Here is an 18,515-nt window from a genome sequence, read left to right on the forward strand (position 1 = left end):
AAATCATTCTAATATATAGAATGATCCAAAAATAACACTAACAGAGAAAACAATGACATTTAGGAACACACACTTGAGGAAAAACCAGTGGAAAAAAATGCTTGAAGGGATTTCATATAGTCAAAAAGGTACAAGGAAAATCAGGAGAAGTACCATTCAAGAGGCCAGGGAAACAGCCAACGGCTAATACCTCCAACCTGTATACAAAGAGAAACCATAATGACCTGAAAAAGCCAACAGAGATCACAAGAGATCAAAAAAAGTCACATGAAATAACAATCTAGACTCTCTAATTCTGTTGTATTAACTCCTTGAAAATTAGCAGAACCTACTGGGACATTTCCTTCTGAGGCCTTAAAGTAGTGAAGCCAATCTGAGTACAAAAGACTAAAAGGACCAAACACAGATGTATCCCTACCTATAGGAGAAGATCATTTACAGTGGTAGATTATTTACAGTGAAGAAAATTATTAATATTATTATAGAAAATTGGTACTATATATTTTTTATTTTTATTTTTTTGACTCAGAGTTTCACTCTGTTGCCCAGGCTGGAAAGTAGTGGTATGATTATGGCTCACTGCAGCCTCGACCTCCCAGACACAGGTGATGTTCCTACCTCAGCCCCCCAGGTAGTTGGGACTACAAGTGTACACCACTACACTCAGCTAATCTTTTGTATTTTTTGTAGAGATAAGGTTTTACCATTTTTGTAGAGAGGTTTCACCTAGGCTCAAGTGACCTCCTGCCTCAATCTCCCAAAGTGCTGGGATTATAGGCATGAGCCACCACACCTGGCCAATGTATTTTTAGTAAGTCAAAACTTATTGTCAAGCACAATAAAACAAATAGAAAATTTTTTATTTTATCATTTCTGACTTCTTAATCGTCACACATTACCTCCTCACCTATGACTTCAAGTAAGCTCAACTACTGACAGTATAAATGTCTTACAGCCCTATATAACAAAGAAAAGCATTTAAGCATGGATGATGTAGAAACCTATGCTAGTAATTAGACAAAAATAATACAAATACAATAAAAATGTATCAGAAATGGAAATAATCTTTGATGTTAGATGAAAAAAGGTGAAAATAGATAGAGCAAGAGTCAATTTCTGTTTCTTGCTTTTGGCTCTACTTTATCACTTTCTGGCGGACAACCTGTCAAACTAAAAAATCACTTACTGTTAAGATGACTGTACTATGCTATACTAACTGGGAGTGACTCACAAATGTTTGGTCCCACCCATACAGAAGAACTCTACAAGGAACTTTTATAAAGTCAACAGGAAGCATATTTTCAGATGAGCACTTAAAGCAAAATCAGTAAAGAGTAGAAAGGACATGACAGAATTATTTACTTGAAATGGAAAAGTTAATTGCATTTTCTTGGAGTGGGGTGCGGGAAACTCCCAAGGTGTGAGTCACTGGATTAAAGAACAACTGGATTCAGGATTTAGGCGAGCTAGACAAGCAGGATTCAGAACACAGCAGAGCAAGCATGCAGCTCTCCGGCCCAAAAAGAAAAAAACCCATGTTGGATGTGTGCCTCCAGAGTTTGAGTCAGACAGAGAGAAAGACAGTGGAGAGGAAGGCATGACTAGATTTGACTTCAGCACATGGGAGAATCTAAAACTGTTTTATCTTTTGGTTTATTTCTTCCTTTATTTATATAGTACTAAAATATTTAAATTACATTTAAGCAAACAAGAATGAAAGCTATTTCAAAATCTCACATCTACAAGGATCTAGATGGCTTTGCCACAATGCTTGGCACACAGACTAGACCAACGAAGTTAATGTCATCACAACCTCTGTAGCATTAGCACTAACTTGATTTTGTTAATTTAGTATAACCAACAAATTTATAAAATATCTATTGCTATAGTTACTAGCAAGGACGAATGCCTGTTTATTCACTAGAGTACATGCATTCATCTTGAATAAACTGACTACTTAACTCCTTGGCTTATTTATCTATCATAATCTTGATGGCCTTTTTTAATACTGGAAAGAGAATTTATATATCTTATATACTCATGTTTCTGTCCTAATGAATGCAAACATGCCCAATTTCCATTTTTGTCATTTTTCATGGAATCAAAGTTTCCAATATTTATTTAGATGCTCACTGTTTTTATTTGCTTTCACTTGGTTTTAGACTGTAGTAGTTGCTCATCTACCAATAAATTCTGAAATAGTTTTCATTATTACAGTCATACCGCATGTTTTAGAACTTTTCATTTACCTGCTCCAATCACTGCACTTTAACTCTCTTACACCATTTAATTATGTATTTCTTCTCAAGTATAGTGCTATCATCCATTTTTTAAAAGAAACTTTTCTTGTGGCTAAGCAATTACATAAAATTAAATGGGCTCCAGGCAATCCTACTCCTAGAGAAATTACCCAAGAGAAATGAAAGACACAAATAATTGTACACAAATGTTCCTGGCAGTATTGTTCATCATAATCAAAAATTGGAAGCAATCTGAATGTCCATCAAACACTACATAAACAAAATATAGTATAGCTAATATAAAAATGAATTAACTATTGATAGATGCCACAACATGCATGAACCTCAAAAACATAATGCTAAGTGAAAGAAACCAACCAGACACAAAGACTACATATTATATGACATTATTTGTTTGAAATTTCTAGAATATGCAAATCTATTATGGACAAAGAGCAGGCCAGGCACGGCGGCTCAAGCCTGGGAGGCTGAGGCGGGTGGATCACTTGAAGTCAGGAGTTCGAGACCAGCCTGGCCAACATGGTGAAACCTCGTCTCTACTAAAAATATTTTAAACAATTAGCCAGGCTTGGTGGCATAAGCCTGTAATCCCAGCTATTCAGGAGGTTGAGGCAGGAGAATCATTTGAACCCAGGAGACGGAGGTTGCAGTGAGCTGAGATCATGCCACTGCACTCCAGCCTGGGCAGAAAGAACAAAACTCCATCTTAAAACAAACAAACAAACAAAAAACATACACACACACAAAGAGCAGATTAGTAGTTGCCTAAGGCTGGCTTTGGGATATAGAATTAACAGCAAATGACACAGGGAATTTTTTTTGGAGTGATGCAACTGTTTTATAGCTGAATTACAGTGATGGTTGCATAACTGTATAGAATTACAAAAAAATCATTGACTTCAAGTATTTGACTTACTTTTATAATAGGTAAATTTTATGGAATGTAAATCATATCTCAATAAAGCTGTTTTTAAGAAGGCAATGAACAGAGGAAGGATAAAAACAACAAAATATAAATATACACACATATTTTAAATAACCTTGAAACATAAAAATTTAAGGGAGTCAATTTGTTACTGTTAAATGTAGCAAAAAGTATTTAAATAATAAATATTCAGTGCTTCCAAGAGTACCATAAAAGAAACTTTTCACAAGCTGATCATCATGAGAATGCAAATGGGCACAACCTGTTGTGCCAACTGGCACAAACTACTGGAAAGTAGTTTGGCAAGGCATACCAAGAGAGCATTAAAAATGTGCTCTTTGATCTACTTCTGAGAATCTACCCTAAAGAAATAATTTAAAAAATGAATAAAGATCAGGGTATTAAGATACTGAGCAAAGCATGATTTATAATGGTTAAAAAAATAGTAAAAACAGTAAATATTCAACAATGGAAGAATGGATAAGAAAATTACAGCCTATCCATGAATATTATGTTCCCTTCAAAAATGTCTGTGGGCCTGCAGCCTGGTGCAGAGTATAATAACATCCTGGCCACTGCTGCTTGCACTGGAGAGGAAGATGCCCACCTCCATCTCACCCTGTGTGGTGGGCTCACCCAGAAGCCAGCTAGCAGAGTGCTGGTAGCATTCTGTAATTTTGCAAATGAGGCAAACTTGAAATTAAGAAATGTAACCTCAATAGGTGGAAGAGGGCTCTCCTATCACAATAGTGCTCACCACGGAAGACGGACTCAAATATTACAGGATGATGCAGACTGTTCATCAAATGGAATTAAAAAATGGACCCTTCTGTTTATACAGCTTATTTGCTGTATATTGTCATCAAAAATGACAGAAATTATTCATATTTCAAATACAGCCACTTTATGGAAATTACCTCGCATTTTCATCTGTAAGAACAAAACTGCTAAGGAATAAGGGCATCTGTTGAAACAGCAGCACCTCGCACTGATTACTGTAAGAGAGGCAATTTTGTACCTGGACTAAAATAGATAGAATGAATATTCTATGTGTCCATGAGGCAACAAAGTTTGCCTGTTGTATATCTGGAAAGGGGACCATACTGACGAAGCTGCAGACTTACCATTATCAAGGCACAGTGTAAGTGATCCTGGAGTCAGTTGTACACAAGAAGAAATTCAAGAGGCAAGAGGACTGACTCTACTATGCTTCTCGAAGATAAAATGGTAAATAGCAATCTTGCCAGTGTTAAAGAATAAACGGACAGCCGGGCAGGGTGGCTCACGACTATAATCCCAGCATTTTGGGAGGCTAAGGCCGGTGGATCACCTGAGGTCAGGAGTTTGAGGCCAGCATGGTGAAACCCCGTCTCTACTAGAAATACAAAAATTAGCCGGGTATGGTGGCGGATGCCTGTAATCCCAGCTACTTGGGAATCTGAGGCAGGAAAATCACTTGAGCCCAGGAGGCGGAGGTTGCAGTGAGCTGAGATGGCGCCACTACACTCCAGCCTGGGCTACAGAGCGAGACTCCGTCTCAAAAAAAAGAATGAAAGGAAACTGATGTTGATACAACTGATCCCAAACTACCTTTGGAAGAATTAGGCCAGTACATTTATTGCATTTTGAAGTTTATGATGTAAATCAGTGGATCCAGTTTAAGTAGATTTTAATTTTTTTAAGACTGGGTCTTACTCTGTTGCCCAGGCTGGATTGCAGTGGTGCGATTTCATAGCTCACTGTAACCTTAAATCTCTGGGCTCATGCAATCCCCCTGCTTTAGCCTCCAGAGTAGAATCAGATCATTCTAAGGGAGACTGTAAATTTACTATTATGCCTCAATGGAACATCCATGGTCAACTGTAAGAAACTTTGTATTCTTAACTTTGTTAAAACAAGCAAATCAAAAAGCTTGCGAATATGTTTGTACTATGGCATAAAATAAAGTTTTAAAAGTTGGGAAGAAAATTTAATGAGTTCCAAAGGTCCAGTGGTGCAATAAAAAATACACTGTCCTGATGTTCCAGAGCTTCCCAATTTTCCTCCACAGAAGCAAACATGTTATCAGCCTCTTATATATTAAAAAACGGAAATTTTAACTGAAAAAAAAAAAAAAACAGCAAACACAAAAAGCTCAAAATGTTTAAAGGAAAAGCTCATAAATTCTTACTTTCAGAAAGAAAAACATGGAGAGAAATATAAATACTAAGTAATTAACAGGACCCAAGTTAGAAGAAGATACAAAAAGTAAACACGGGGAATTTGGAGGCACTGAGTTAAATCTCTGCAACACACAGGGTAGCAATTCTTTGACCTTAGGCAAGCAACATCCTAAAATAAAATCCAGTCCCTAAGGCAAGAGCCTTTTCCTCCACCAGTAGGTCACAAAGCTGTCTTGGGCTGGCTTTACCTAACTGTCAAGCCAGAAGACACAATACCTCTCTCCTGTAATGGGTTAGCTAGGTATATTTAACGAACAAAAGTTACTACGATTAGCAAAGAATATCCTTTAACATCTGTGATAAGTATCCCTTAATATCTGTTATTGTATCCCTTAACTGTGGCAAACTCCTACCTTTTGCTTCCTGGCAATGTTACTCTAACTTACACTCTTAACACAGAAATGATGACTGGACTCCTGCATTGGGCAGCTACACCATGCAGAGATGGGGAGAGCTTCTGAAGATCTAAGAATAAATATATTAAAATATAATTTCCATTCTTACCCCATAAGGAAATAATATAATCATTTTTATTATGACTGCAACTATAAACTAAGTGAGGTACTCCAGAGTGACTTGCTCACCAACATTTCCAAAGCAATACGATAATTGAGTCACTATTCACTGAACACTTATCTCATATAGACAGTGAAATAAAATAATATTATAAAAGTAACATTTCTGCAGTCTTTGTTCAAAGTTCCAAAAGTGAATTTCAATATGGTTGCTGACTCTGAAAGTGATTTTTAGATTTACTTCTTAATAGCATTTGGCTACATTTCTTTTTCTGGGATTAAGTTAAATAACACCTATGCATCAATTGAGTTAAACTAGAGGTCATGCTTTACCAACTTTTAGCTGAGTTTATGTTATAATGTTAGCTTTTCCTAGAATAGGCTAGTCAACTGAGCTATAATATGTATTCTCTTGAGTTTTATGCCATTTCCTAAATTTAAAATTAAAACATCAGTTGAAGGAAAATAGCTACAACCTAAGAGCTCATGCAACTTAGATTAAGCTACATACAACATTAGTTTCAAAACAAAGAGCCAGAAAACACTCTAGAAAATCAAGTATGAGATTTTTAGTGCTAAAAAGGACTACAAAATACCCTCATCAACGAGGTAACTTAGGGTCCCAAAGCAGCTGCCTGTGTGAGAACAAGACAAGTAAACAAAGCAAGTCCAAAGTCCACAATATTCAATTTCACAAATAGATAGCCTCAGCAATCCTGAAAATATCTAAATAAAAAATTAGTTAAACTTTCAAATGACAGACAAATTTAAGAAACCACCCACCTGACTAAAAATATTCTTGGTAATAAATGACTGCTTAGAAAGGAGCTTACGTACCAATAAAATTAGTTAACATTTATTTAGTCTTTACTGTGTGCCCTGCCATGTATGCCTTTACATATATTAACTCATTTAATTCTCACAACCCCATGAGGTATTATTATTATCTGCACAATGAAGCTAAATTTCTTGCCAAAAGTCACCAGGTAATAAGAGGTGAAACCAGGATATGAACCCACGCAGCGACCTCCACAGCTGTCATCCCTAATTCCTCACTCCTGACTTCCAGATCTTTACCACTCTACCATACAGTCTTTATTTTAGTCCAACTCATCACTTTGCAGATAAGCAAACTGTGCTCCTCAAGGAAGAGATAAAATTCATTCAAGGTTTATAACTATTTAATAACATAACTGGTACTAAACTCAGGTTTCCTATTCACATTATGAGGTTTTTCACCACACTTAATCTTTTTGAAAAATAATTTTACTTTGTTTTTCCAAGTATAAAATACTCATTGTTGAAATCAGAAGGATATAATAAAGTACAGAAGAAAATTGAAATTAACATCTCCCAGCTTCCAAGAATAACCACTGTCAACAGTTTAACATATTGCTTTATATGCATTACACGACTAACATTCCACTCTCCTGTCTCGTTTTTTGTTTTGTTTTGTTTTTGAGATGGAGTTTCATTCTTGTTGCCCAAGCTGGAGTGCAATGGCGCAATCTTGGCTCACTGCAACCTCCGCCTCACGGGTTCAAGTGATTCTCCTGCCTCAGGCTCCCGAGTAGCTGAGATTACAGGCACCCACCACCACGCCCGGCTAATTTTCTTTTTTCAGTAGAGACGAGGTTTCTCCATGTTGGTCAGGCTGGTCTCAAACTCCCGACCTCAGGTGATCCGCCCGCCTCAGCCTCCCAAAGTGCTGGGATTACAGGCGTGAGCCACCGCACCTGGCATTTTTTTTTTTTTTTAAGATACAGGATCTCACTCTGTCACTTAGGCTGGAGGGCAGTGGTACAATCATAGCTCACTGTAACCTCTAATCCCTGGGCTCAAGTGATCCTTCTGCCTCTCAGACTCCCAAGTAGCTAGGACTATAGGCACAAGCCACCATGCTTGGCTAATTAAAAAAAAAAAAAAAAAAAAAAAAAAATTGTAGAGACGGGGGTCCTACTACATTGCCCAAGCTGGTCTCAAACTCCTGGCCGCAAGGGATCTCTCACCTCAGTCTCCCAAAGTGCTGAGATTATAGACACGAGCCACCATATCCAGCCCCTTGCCTTGAATTTTTAAAAAATTTTAGAGACATATTCTACATATAGTTGTGTTTTTGACATTTTCACTGATATCATCCCATGGCATTAAGTATTTTTGACAATGTGACTTAATGGCTATATGACATTTCATAAATTTCATTAATTTATTTAACCATATGTCTACTGACTATATGTGGTTATTTTTACAATCAGTGTCTGTGATGAAACTGTTATACACACATCTTTATGTAACATCTCTGATAATGTTCTTAGATTAGGTCTCTAGAAATGACATTACTGTGACTTAAAGGGTAACAGCTAATACTTATATGGTGATCATTGCCAAACCGTTCTAAGTGCTTTGCAGATATTCTAAGTTATATATATCCACAGATATTCTAAGTGCTTTACAGCTATATCCTAGCTAATCCTTGCAACAGTCCTATGAGGGAGGAAATGAAGGTCCAGAGAGAACAAGTGACTTGTCCAAAATCAGCCAGAAAGTGACACAGCCACGATTCACACCCAGGTAATTAGGCTCCACGATCCATGCTCTTAATTACTAGGCTAGACTATTCTAATTCCACACTCTTTCAACCACATCATGCAAAGTCTCCTGGAAGTTTATTACAAATACACAAAACAGCTGAAGAACTTTTATTTTACTAAACATCCCAGAAGACTCTACCGTTTGAAAACTACTATCCTGATCTTAACAACAACAAAAAAGAGCAGAACACTTAATAAAATTCCTCCCATAAAACCTTTGATAGTTATATTGGTGGATGTTTTAAATATAGAAGGGAGAATCAAGTAAGAGAGTACTCAAAATGGTCAAAATACATGTTCATGGCCTTAGATTAGGCAATGGCTTCTTAAAAATGACACCAAAGGCACAAGTGACAACATAAATTTAAAATGTTTTAATTACTAAAAATTACTTATAAAAATAAAAATAGATAAACTGGACTTCATCAAAATTAAAAATGTTTACACTTTAAAAGATACCATCAGGACGAATACTATATGATTCCACTTATTTGAGGCACCTAGAATAGGCAAAGTCCTAGAGACAGAAAGTAGAATAGAGGTTACTAGAGGCTGGGGGAGGGGAAAAAGGAGAGTTTTTATTTAACGGGTACAGTGTTTCTATTTGGGATGATGAAAAAGTTCTGGAAATGGGGATTATAGTTGCACAACACTGTGAATGTACTTAATGCCACTGAAATGTACACTTAAAATTGTACAAATGGTACATTTTATGTTATGCATATTTTACCTCAATCAACAAAAAAAGATACCACCAAGACAACCCACAGAATGAGAGAAAACACTTATAAATCATTTATCTGATACAGGAATTATATCCTGAATATACAACTCAACAATAAAAAGATAATCCAATTTTTCTTTTCTTTTTCCTTCTCTTTTTTTTTTTTTTTGAGACGAAGTCTTTCTCTGTTGCCCAGGCTGGAGTGCAGTGGCGTGATCTCAGCTCACACTGCAACCTCTGCTTACCAGGCTCAAGCCATTCTCCTGCCTCAGCCTCCCGAATAGCTGGGACTACAGGTGCACGCCATGCCCGGTTAATTTTTTGTATTTTTAGTGGAGATGGGGTTTCACCATGCTGGCCAGGCTGGTCTCAAACTCCTGACGTCGTGATCCACCTGCCTCGGCCTCCCAAAGTGCTGGGATTACAGGTGTGAGCCACCATGCCCGGCCCCAATTTTTCAAATAGATATAAATCAATATTTCTCCAAAAAAGATACATACAAATGTCCGATAAGGACATGAAATGATGCTTAATTATTAGTCATTAGATTATCAGATTATTAGTCATTAGAGAAATACAAATCAAAATCATTAGATACCATTTCATACCCATCTGATGGCTACAAAAAAGACCAACATTAAGAAGTATTGACCAGGAAGTGGAGAAATTCCTGGTGGGAATGGTTTAGGCACTTTGGAAAACATTTCGGCAGTTCCTCAAAATGTTAAACATGGAGTTAACATATTACCTAACAATTCCATTCCAAGGTATGTAGCCAATAGAGCTGAGCACAAATTCACACAAAAGCTTATACACAAACTTTTTTAGTGACGTTATTCATAACATCCGAAAGTAGAAAATAGAAACTCAAATGTCCATCAGCTGATTAATGGATAAATAAAATGTAGTAGCTATCTCTACAATGGAATTTTATCCAGCAATGCAATACCTATATAAACTAGAACTTAGAGGAACCTTGAAAATGCTAAATCAAAGAAGCCAGACACAAAAGACCACATGTTGTATCATTCCATCGATACAAAATGTCCAGATAGGCAAATCTAGAGACAGAAAGCAGATTAGTGGTTGCCAGGGTCTGAAGGGAGGAGAAAATGGGAGCGGGGGGGAGGGGGGGGGCCGGTGACTGCTAATGAATACAAAGTTTCTTTTGGGGGCGATGAAAATGTTCTAGAACTAGGTAGTGGTAATAGATGCACAATTTTTGTGAATATACTAAAGACCACTATAGTGTACACTTAAAAAGTAAAAATGAACTAAAGGCCAGGTGCAGTGGCTCATGCCTGTAATCCCAGCACTTTGGGAGGCCGAGGCAGGTGGATCACGAGGTCAGGAGATCGAGACCATCCTGGTTAACACAGCTACTAAAAATACAAAAAATTAGTCAGGCGTGGTGGTGGGCACCTGTAGTCCCAGCTACTCGGGAGGCTGAGGCAGGAGAATGGCATGAGCCCTGGAGGCGGAGCTTGCAGTGAGCCAAGATTGTGCCACTGCACTCCAGCCTGGGTGACAGTGAGACTCCATCTCAAAAAAAAAAAAAAAAATAACTAAAATGGTTGAGAAATTCATTAAAAAAATACATTTTGAAATAAAGTGCTTATAAGTGGTAATATAAGACTGTAAGTATGTGAATTTTGAGAGAGAATCAAGACAGTAAAAGCCAAAGGATAAAGACAAAGTCTTTGTGGTAACTATAGACAATGGAGACAAAGATGGAAATGTCAAAACTGTCAGAAAATTGAGAACCAGGAGAGTATAGTGTACGAACAGAATTTTGAAAAGTTCTATTAAAATGCATACTAAGGAAATTAGAAAAGTGAGTTTCAGAATAGGGAGAAAATAAAAAGAATAGCCACCAAAACTAAATCACTGAATAACTCATCTAAGAAGTTTCCTGATGACTTTAAAAAACTATTTTTTTGTTTTTAAGAAAGGGTCTCTCTCTCTGTTACCCAGGTTGGAATACAGTAACTCAAACACATCTCACAGCAGCCCCAACCTCTTGGGCTAAAGTGATCCTCCCATCTCAGAGTCCTGAGTAGCTGGGGCTACAGGAACACACCATCACATCCAGTTTTGTTTTGTTTTGTTTTGTTTTTAAGAGAGACAGGATCTCACTTTGTTGCCCAGGCTGGCTGATCTTGAACTTCCGGGCTCAAGTGATCCTCCCACCTCAGCCTCCCAAAGTGTTGGGATTACAGGAATGAGCCACCACACCAGCTTTAAAAAATAAGCCAAGGTTTACCCATCAGAAAAAAACAAGGTAAAGAAGGTATGTATATTATCTAAATTCATAAAACTGAAGGAGATATGGGCAGATTTCACCAAATGCTAGTAATTGAGGACAAAACTAAAATTTAACTAGAATACTCTGGAAATGTATGAAAGTACTGCTATTACACAGTAAATTAATAGGACAAATTAATTATGCTGGATTTGCTGTCAATATTTCAGAAGCACTCCCATTTGTTCTAAATAGGCTGAGGTAATGATGAAAGATGAATGATGGCATATTGAACACTAGGATGTCAGCTCCATGGGGACAGAAACCTTTATTGATTATAGAATTGAGTTCAGCACACAGGAAATATTCAATGTTAGCTAAATTAATCAATAGCACTTTGAAATCTATAAAATATCATACATGTTTTAGAAATTCATATCTAGAAATGAAATGTTAATGAATTTAAAAAGTCACTGATATCTGAGATCTAAAACTAGAGTTTCAGGGAAGAAAAGAATTAACCTCAAAATATTACACTGACTGGAAGGACATAAGAAGCCTATAGAGTGTAGTGGTGTATGCCTGTAGTCCTAACTACTTGGAGGCTGACATGGGAGGATCACTTGAGCTCAAGAGGATTTTTTTTTTGTTTTTTTTTTTTAGTGACACAGGTTCTCACTCTGTCACCTGGGCCAGAGTGCAGTAGCACCATTTTGGCTCACTGCAACCTTGGCCTCCTGGACTCAAGTGATCCTCCCACTTCTGCCTCCCAAGTTGCTGGGACCACAGGTGCACACCACAACACTCAGCTAATTTTTGCAATTTTTTGGTAGAGATGGGGTTTTGCCATGTTGCCCAGGCTGGTCTCCAACTCCTGAGCTCAAGCAATCCACCCCACTTAGCCTCTCAAAGTGCTGGGATTGCAGGCGTTGAGTCACTGCACCTGGCCCAACCCAGGAGTTTGAGTTCAGCCTGGGCAACATAAAGTAGCCCAAACTTTTTAAATCTTTTTAAAAAAATTAAGAAGCCCACATAACTTGCTAGTATTGTCAAATGTTTAAACATATTAATAAATTTCCCATATTTTTTACACTATCAATATTATAAAAAATATAAATAAGTCTATACATTTCTAAAGAGTTAACTACTTAAATGGTACAAATACCTGCACAGTCAGAATTCATCATGGTCAATTTAAAGAAACACACAATATAGAATATAAAATCCCCTATAGATGAACATATAATTTAAGTGAAACAGAATAGACAAAACCAATACTGAGGAGATCTAAAGAGAAAATATAAAACCTAACTGTTAAAACCTATTCAATATTAATTAAACTAAGAACAATAAACACAGAAGAAAATAAGACAGTCCCTCGACTTAAAAGAATTCAGTCACTATTGTAGTTTTTTAACTATGTTTTTCTTTAAAATTTAGGCAAGGATGATTTCTAACAATGACTGTTTCAGCTAGTTTACTTTTAAGTTTACAGGGAGAAGAAGATACACATTGCTCTTACTTAAAGCATTAATATATATAAAAAGTATAAATAGTACCATACCATCAAAATAAAGGTGTTTTATATAAAAATATTACTAAGAAGGTCGCATCTAAATATTTACTCAACACAATTATTACAAAATTTTGTTCTTCAAAGTGCTCTGTTGTTAAAGATAAATGTCACTAGTTAGTTTAATTCACTTACCTTCTTTTTACGTAAGATACTTGCAGATAATTGACATGAAATTAAAGCTTTAACTCAAGTTCAATTCCCTTTGAACACAATAAAAAGACAGGCCACTAAAATATCCTGATATACTTCTTGCATTTTAATACTGTTTTCAATTTATCTGTTAAGTACTGTTTTTTAATCTAAAATATCAAGCAAAATTTGAGATTATTAATAGATCATTAATAAACAGAGATCTATTAAAATTAATAAATCAGTTTCAACTCTCAAGTTTAGTAAAAGATATAAATTGGTTCAAATATGAGAGATCTCTACTATTCATTAAAATTATAAGTTTTAAATACTTAATCTGGGCCTGGCGTGTGGTGGCTCACGCCTGTAATCCCAGCACTTTGGGAGGCCAAGGCAGGTGGATCACAAGGTCAGGAGATCAAGACCATCCTAGCTAACATGGTGAAACCCCCATCTCTGTTAAAAGTACAAAAAATCAGCTGGCCATGGTGGCGGGCGCCTATAGTCCCAGCTACTCGGGAGGCTGAGGCAGGAGAATAGCGTGAACCCAGGAGGCGGAGCTTGCAGTGACCCGAGATTGTGCCATTGCACTCCAGCCTGGGTGACAGAGTGAGACTGTCTCAAAAAAAAAATAAAAAATAAAATAAAATAAACTTAATCTGAGCCAATTTAGATACTATGCAAAAAAAAAAAAAAAAGAAGCAATTTTTGGATTTTCTGTTGAAATAGAAATTCATTTGATAGTTTATTGAAATGAACTTTAAAAGAACAGTCATAACTCAGAAAATTACTCATACCTTTTTTCCCCCTTCTCAAACTGTTTTTCAAGACCCTCAGAAATTTACGCCCTGTTTCAGGGATGTTATCTTAGTAGCAGAGCCGTATTTACAATAAGGAAGTGACAGTGCAGATTCTGGGTTTTGACATACATGCTTTACAATAGAAAACATTGTGCAAGTAAAGAGTACTAAGGCTCAGAGCTACCACATATACTAAATAAAATACTTTTTTTTTCTTTTTTTCTTTTTCGTGCAGTCTCGGCTCACTGCAACCTCTACCTCCTGGATTCAAGCGATTCTCCTGCCTCAGCCTCCCAAGCAGCTGGAATTACAGGCATGCTCCACAATGCCTGGCTAATTTTTTTCGTATTTTTAGTACAGATGGGGTTTCGCCATGTTGGCCAGGCTGGTCTCGAACTCCTGACCTCAAGTGACCTGCCCGCCTCAGCCTCCCAAAGTACTGGGATTACAAGCATGAGCCAATGCATCTGTCCAATTTTTTAAAATAAGACTGCTGCTATATTTATACTGGGCTGAAACTCATAAACCATTCCTCTTCCCCCATCCCCTGTCCAAATAAGTTTTTCCATCCTAGAACTCAGAAAATGTATCTTATATATATATATTTCAGTATATCCTTATGATCTTTATATTCATGGATATTATTTTCTAAAATTGAAATTATTTTATGTGACCCCTTTGCTCCAAAGCAACTTAATTATGTTTTTAAAATTTACAGTGAATATTTAATACTTCTCTTCTACTTAAAATTAACAACTTAATTTCTAGCTACCTAGTTTATAGAATACTTCCACATACATGACCTCATTTTATGTGGTATAAATTCAGGAGAACTGTTAGTCTTACGTGTTTAATAATTGTTTGATGGTTTCATTTTTACTTAATGTTGAAAGTACGTTTTAAAAACTCACATATTTAGCACCTATTACAAAAACAAAAATGCAAAACTAGAAAACTACAAAATTATACAAATAGAAAATAAGTGATTAAATTAACATAAAATTAGGTAGAATTTGATAATTCACAAAATATATATCTACTGCAAAAAGATTAATATTTTACCACAGTGTTCCAGTTTTTTTTTTTCTTAACCTTGGTTTATAAGCTCTTATAACCCTTCTTTAAAAATCAGGTGTTCATCAGGATCAATACTAAAACATTTAATCCTTTTGTTATAAGATCTATGATCTTGGCCAAATGTAAAGTAACAATCATTCATCCCCATAGTATGCAGTCCTTAGCCTCTCATTCACATGCTTTGGACACAGTAAGAACTGAGTGTATACTTAGCTATCCACATACATATTTACACATATATACACACAAACTTTTCATAGAATTAATTTTTGCTATCATCAGAAATGCAAAGATAAGTTTCTGGCTTTAAGGACTCAGAACATGGTTGGTTGGGTGCAGTGGCTCACGCCTGTAATCCCAGCACTTTGGGAGGCAACGCAGGTGGATCACCTAAGGTCAGGAGTTCAAGACCAGCATGGCCAGCATGGTGAAACCCCGTCTCTAGTAAAAATAAAAAAATTAGCCGGGAGTGGTGTTGGGCACCTATAATCCCAGCTACTTGGGAGGCTGAGGCAGGAGAATTGCTTGAACCCAGGAGGCGGAGGTTGTAGTGAGCCAAGATCGTGCCATTGCACTCCAGCCTGGGTGAAAGAGTAAGACTCTGATTCAAAAACAAAACAAAATAAAACAAACAAACAAAAATAACTCAGAACATGACATTTTGGACTTGATGATAAAGAAAAAAAGAGCTCAGAACATCAAAAAATCTATGGGAATATCATTTATAGCTGCTGAATTTCTAATTTGTGCTGAATTATAGAGTTTTAACATTTCCATATATTTTTAACAATGTGACTCATGTTGACAAAGATTCTTTGCTTGGCCAAACTTTACTTGGGCTTATGAACTTTCTTCTAGGCTCATCCGTGTACTTCCTTGTAAAATCCAGTTTTAGCCAAAGAACCTTGCTAAGTCAGTTTGGCCAGAACCCCCTCAACCTCGATATCTGATCATCCTTGATGTATGATCAGGTTCCTCATCATCTACCATCCCTCAGGGGATGTCTGAACACCCTGGCCTGACTCCACCAAGAATCCTGTTAAATTGGTTTAGCCAGAATCCCCCTTACCCCTGATGTTTCCTCTTAGTAATTTTCCATTCACTGACCCTCACACTGGTCCTTGGCTATAGATTCCCACTTGCCCATGCTGTATTCAGAATGAGCCCAGTTTCTCTCCACCCTCGCCCCACAATCCCCACACCCCACTGCAGTGGTTTCTATACCTAGCTCAATGGTCCTGAATAAATCTTCCTTACTATGCTTTCACAAGTGTCACTGAATAATTTTTTCTTAACAACATCCCATTTGCACAAATTTATTCAACTCAGTAAGATTTCAATTTACACATAAGTCTATTGAGAAATTAATTTGGACACAGAGTGCCTGACCTGTACTGCTTTTTTTATGCCCCATTTTCCCCCGACATGCAAGGGCAGAACCACCACAGGCTCTTTCGCAATAGCAAGGATTGAAACTGGGGAAAAACAAATGATCACCACTGAAGTATATAAACACTACCTTTCTTATGGAAATAACTTAATTACTCTCTGGATCCACTTATAGTAATGCATGTACAGAACTGTCACACTCCCTAACTTACTGCCTTCTTAACCAACTGCCAGCGAGCTTCCACATTCATCACTCTACTGAACAACCAGCCCTCAAGCCACTGAGGAGATAGACCCATACCTGACAAGTCCAAGGACTACTTTAAACCCTTATAATGTGGCATTTGAGGGCTATTCACAACTCTCTTCTCAAAAACTCTCCCCTGCCTCATACTTCACAAATCTAATCTCTCCTCGTCCTCCTACTTCTCTGGATGGACTTTTAAGTCTGCCTTCTTTTTTCCCTGCTAGCTGTTCAAATGTTGGTCATTCCCAGGGTTCTTCCCCGGTCTCTACTTTTCTAGCGATAAACAAACTTCCCTGGGAGTGTATTTCCTGTAGCCTTCACTACATGGGCTGATAACTCCCAAGTCTAGCTCCCTCTATCCAGATGATCTGGCTACACACCAAGAATTTACCTCTAACTGTCCTTTTTACTTTATCACTCTACCAAATCCCCTTGCCTCTAGGCACAAAGCCAATGTCTTCCACATTATCACCATGACTGTTATTCTAACAACAAAGATTTAACCATGTGATTCTATTACTTAAAATTTTATCGAACTCCTCACCACCTGTTCCTAAGCGAAAAAACAGCATGACACTACAGTCCTTCAAGATTTGGTACAAATCTACCTTTTCTGCCTCATCCCCTGTCCTCTCTCCTGTATGATTCACAAAAATCACTCAGTTTCTATAAAACACCACTGTTTTTACTCCTTCATGCTATCACTCATGATGTATATTAGTGCTGCCTAGAATGTACTTCCCCTCATTTGCATGACAAAGTCTTGCTCTTTCAAGGCTTGTTTCAGCTGTCACCTGTAGAGAAACCATTCTAATCCTTCTTTCCTTACCATCTTATCATTGGTCATTCCATCCTAAACATTTAAACTGCAGTTCATTTGACTAGTACCTCTCTTGGCAATTATTTCCCAGTATTGGAATTATCCAGAGACATGTTCACTTACGTAGAATTCCGAAAAGCAAGGATCCTATCTTTCACTCCTATATCCCAGTCAGCTGGCAAATATGCCACATAGGAGATGCTCAATAAAAAGCTGCCTGGCCAGGCACGTGGCTCACACCTGTAATCTCAGCACTCTTGGGAGGCTGAGGTGGGCATATCACTTGAGGTCGAGAGTTCAAGACCAGCCTGGCTAACATGGTGAAACCCCGTCTCTACTAAAACTACAAAAATTACCTGGGTATCGTGGCGCATGCCTGTAATCCCAGCTACTTGGGAGGCTGAGGCAGGAGAATTACTTGAACCCGAGAGACAGAGGTTGCAGTGAGCGGAGACTGCGCCACTACACTCCAGCCTGGGCGACAGAGTAAGACTCTGTCTCAAAAAAGAAAGAGATGCCCAATAAGCAAATGCTACATAATTCATGTCACTTCCTATTTTAAATGTGCTAATGTTTGACCCCATGAACTAATCTACCCCAGATTGTACCTTGAAAATATATTGTGTAACAAAAAAAGAGAATTTTAGAACAATATCCCTGATGAACATCAATGCAAAAATCCTCAATAAAATACTGGCAAACTGAATCCAGCAGCACATCAAAAAGCTTATCCACCATCATCAAGTGGGCTTCATCCCTGGGATGCAAGGCTGGTTCAATATATGCAAATCAATAAACGTAAACCAGCATATAAACAGAACCAAAGACAAAAACCACATGATTATCTCAATAGATGCAGAAAACGCCTTTGACAAAATTCAACAGCCCTTCATGCTAAAAACTCTCGATAAATTCGGTATTGATGGAACGTATCTCAAAATAGTAAGAGCTATTTATGACAAACCCACAGCCAACATCATACTGAATGGGCAAAACC

General features: G+C 37.3%; 1 protein-coding gene across 4 annotated transcripts in view; it reads right to left on the minus strand.

The window, feature by feature from the left end:
- The window catches only part of SLMAP (sarcolemma associated protein), a 205,767-nt gene that overhangs the window by 157,633 nt on the left and 29,619 nt on the right, over positions 1–18,515 (minus strand). The gene's annotated exons all lie outside the window — the stretch shown is intronic.

Source organism: Mandrillus leucophaeus, unplaced genomic scaffold (genome assembly GCF_000951045.1).
Source record: "Mandrillus leucophaeus isolate KB7577 unplaced genomic scaffold, Mleu.le_1.0 Scaffold57, whole genome shotgun sequence".
In the NCBI taxonomy this organism is placed as follows: Eukaryota; Metazoa; Chordata; class Mammalia; order Primates; family Cercopithecidae; genus Mandrillus; species Mandrillus leucophaeus.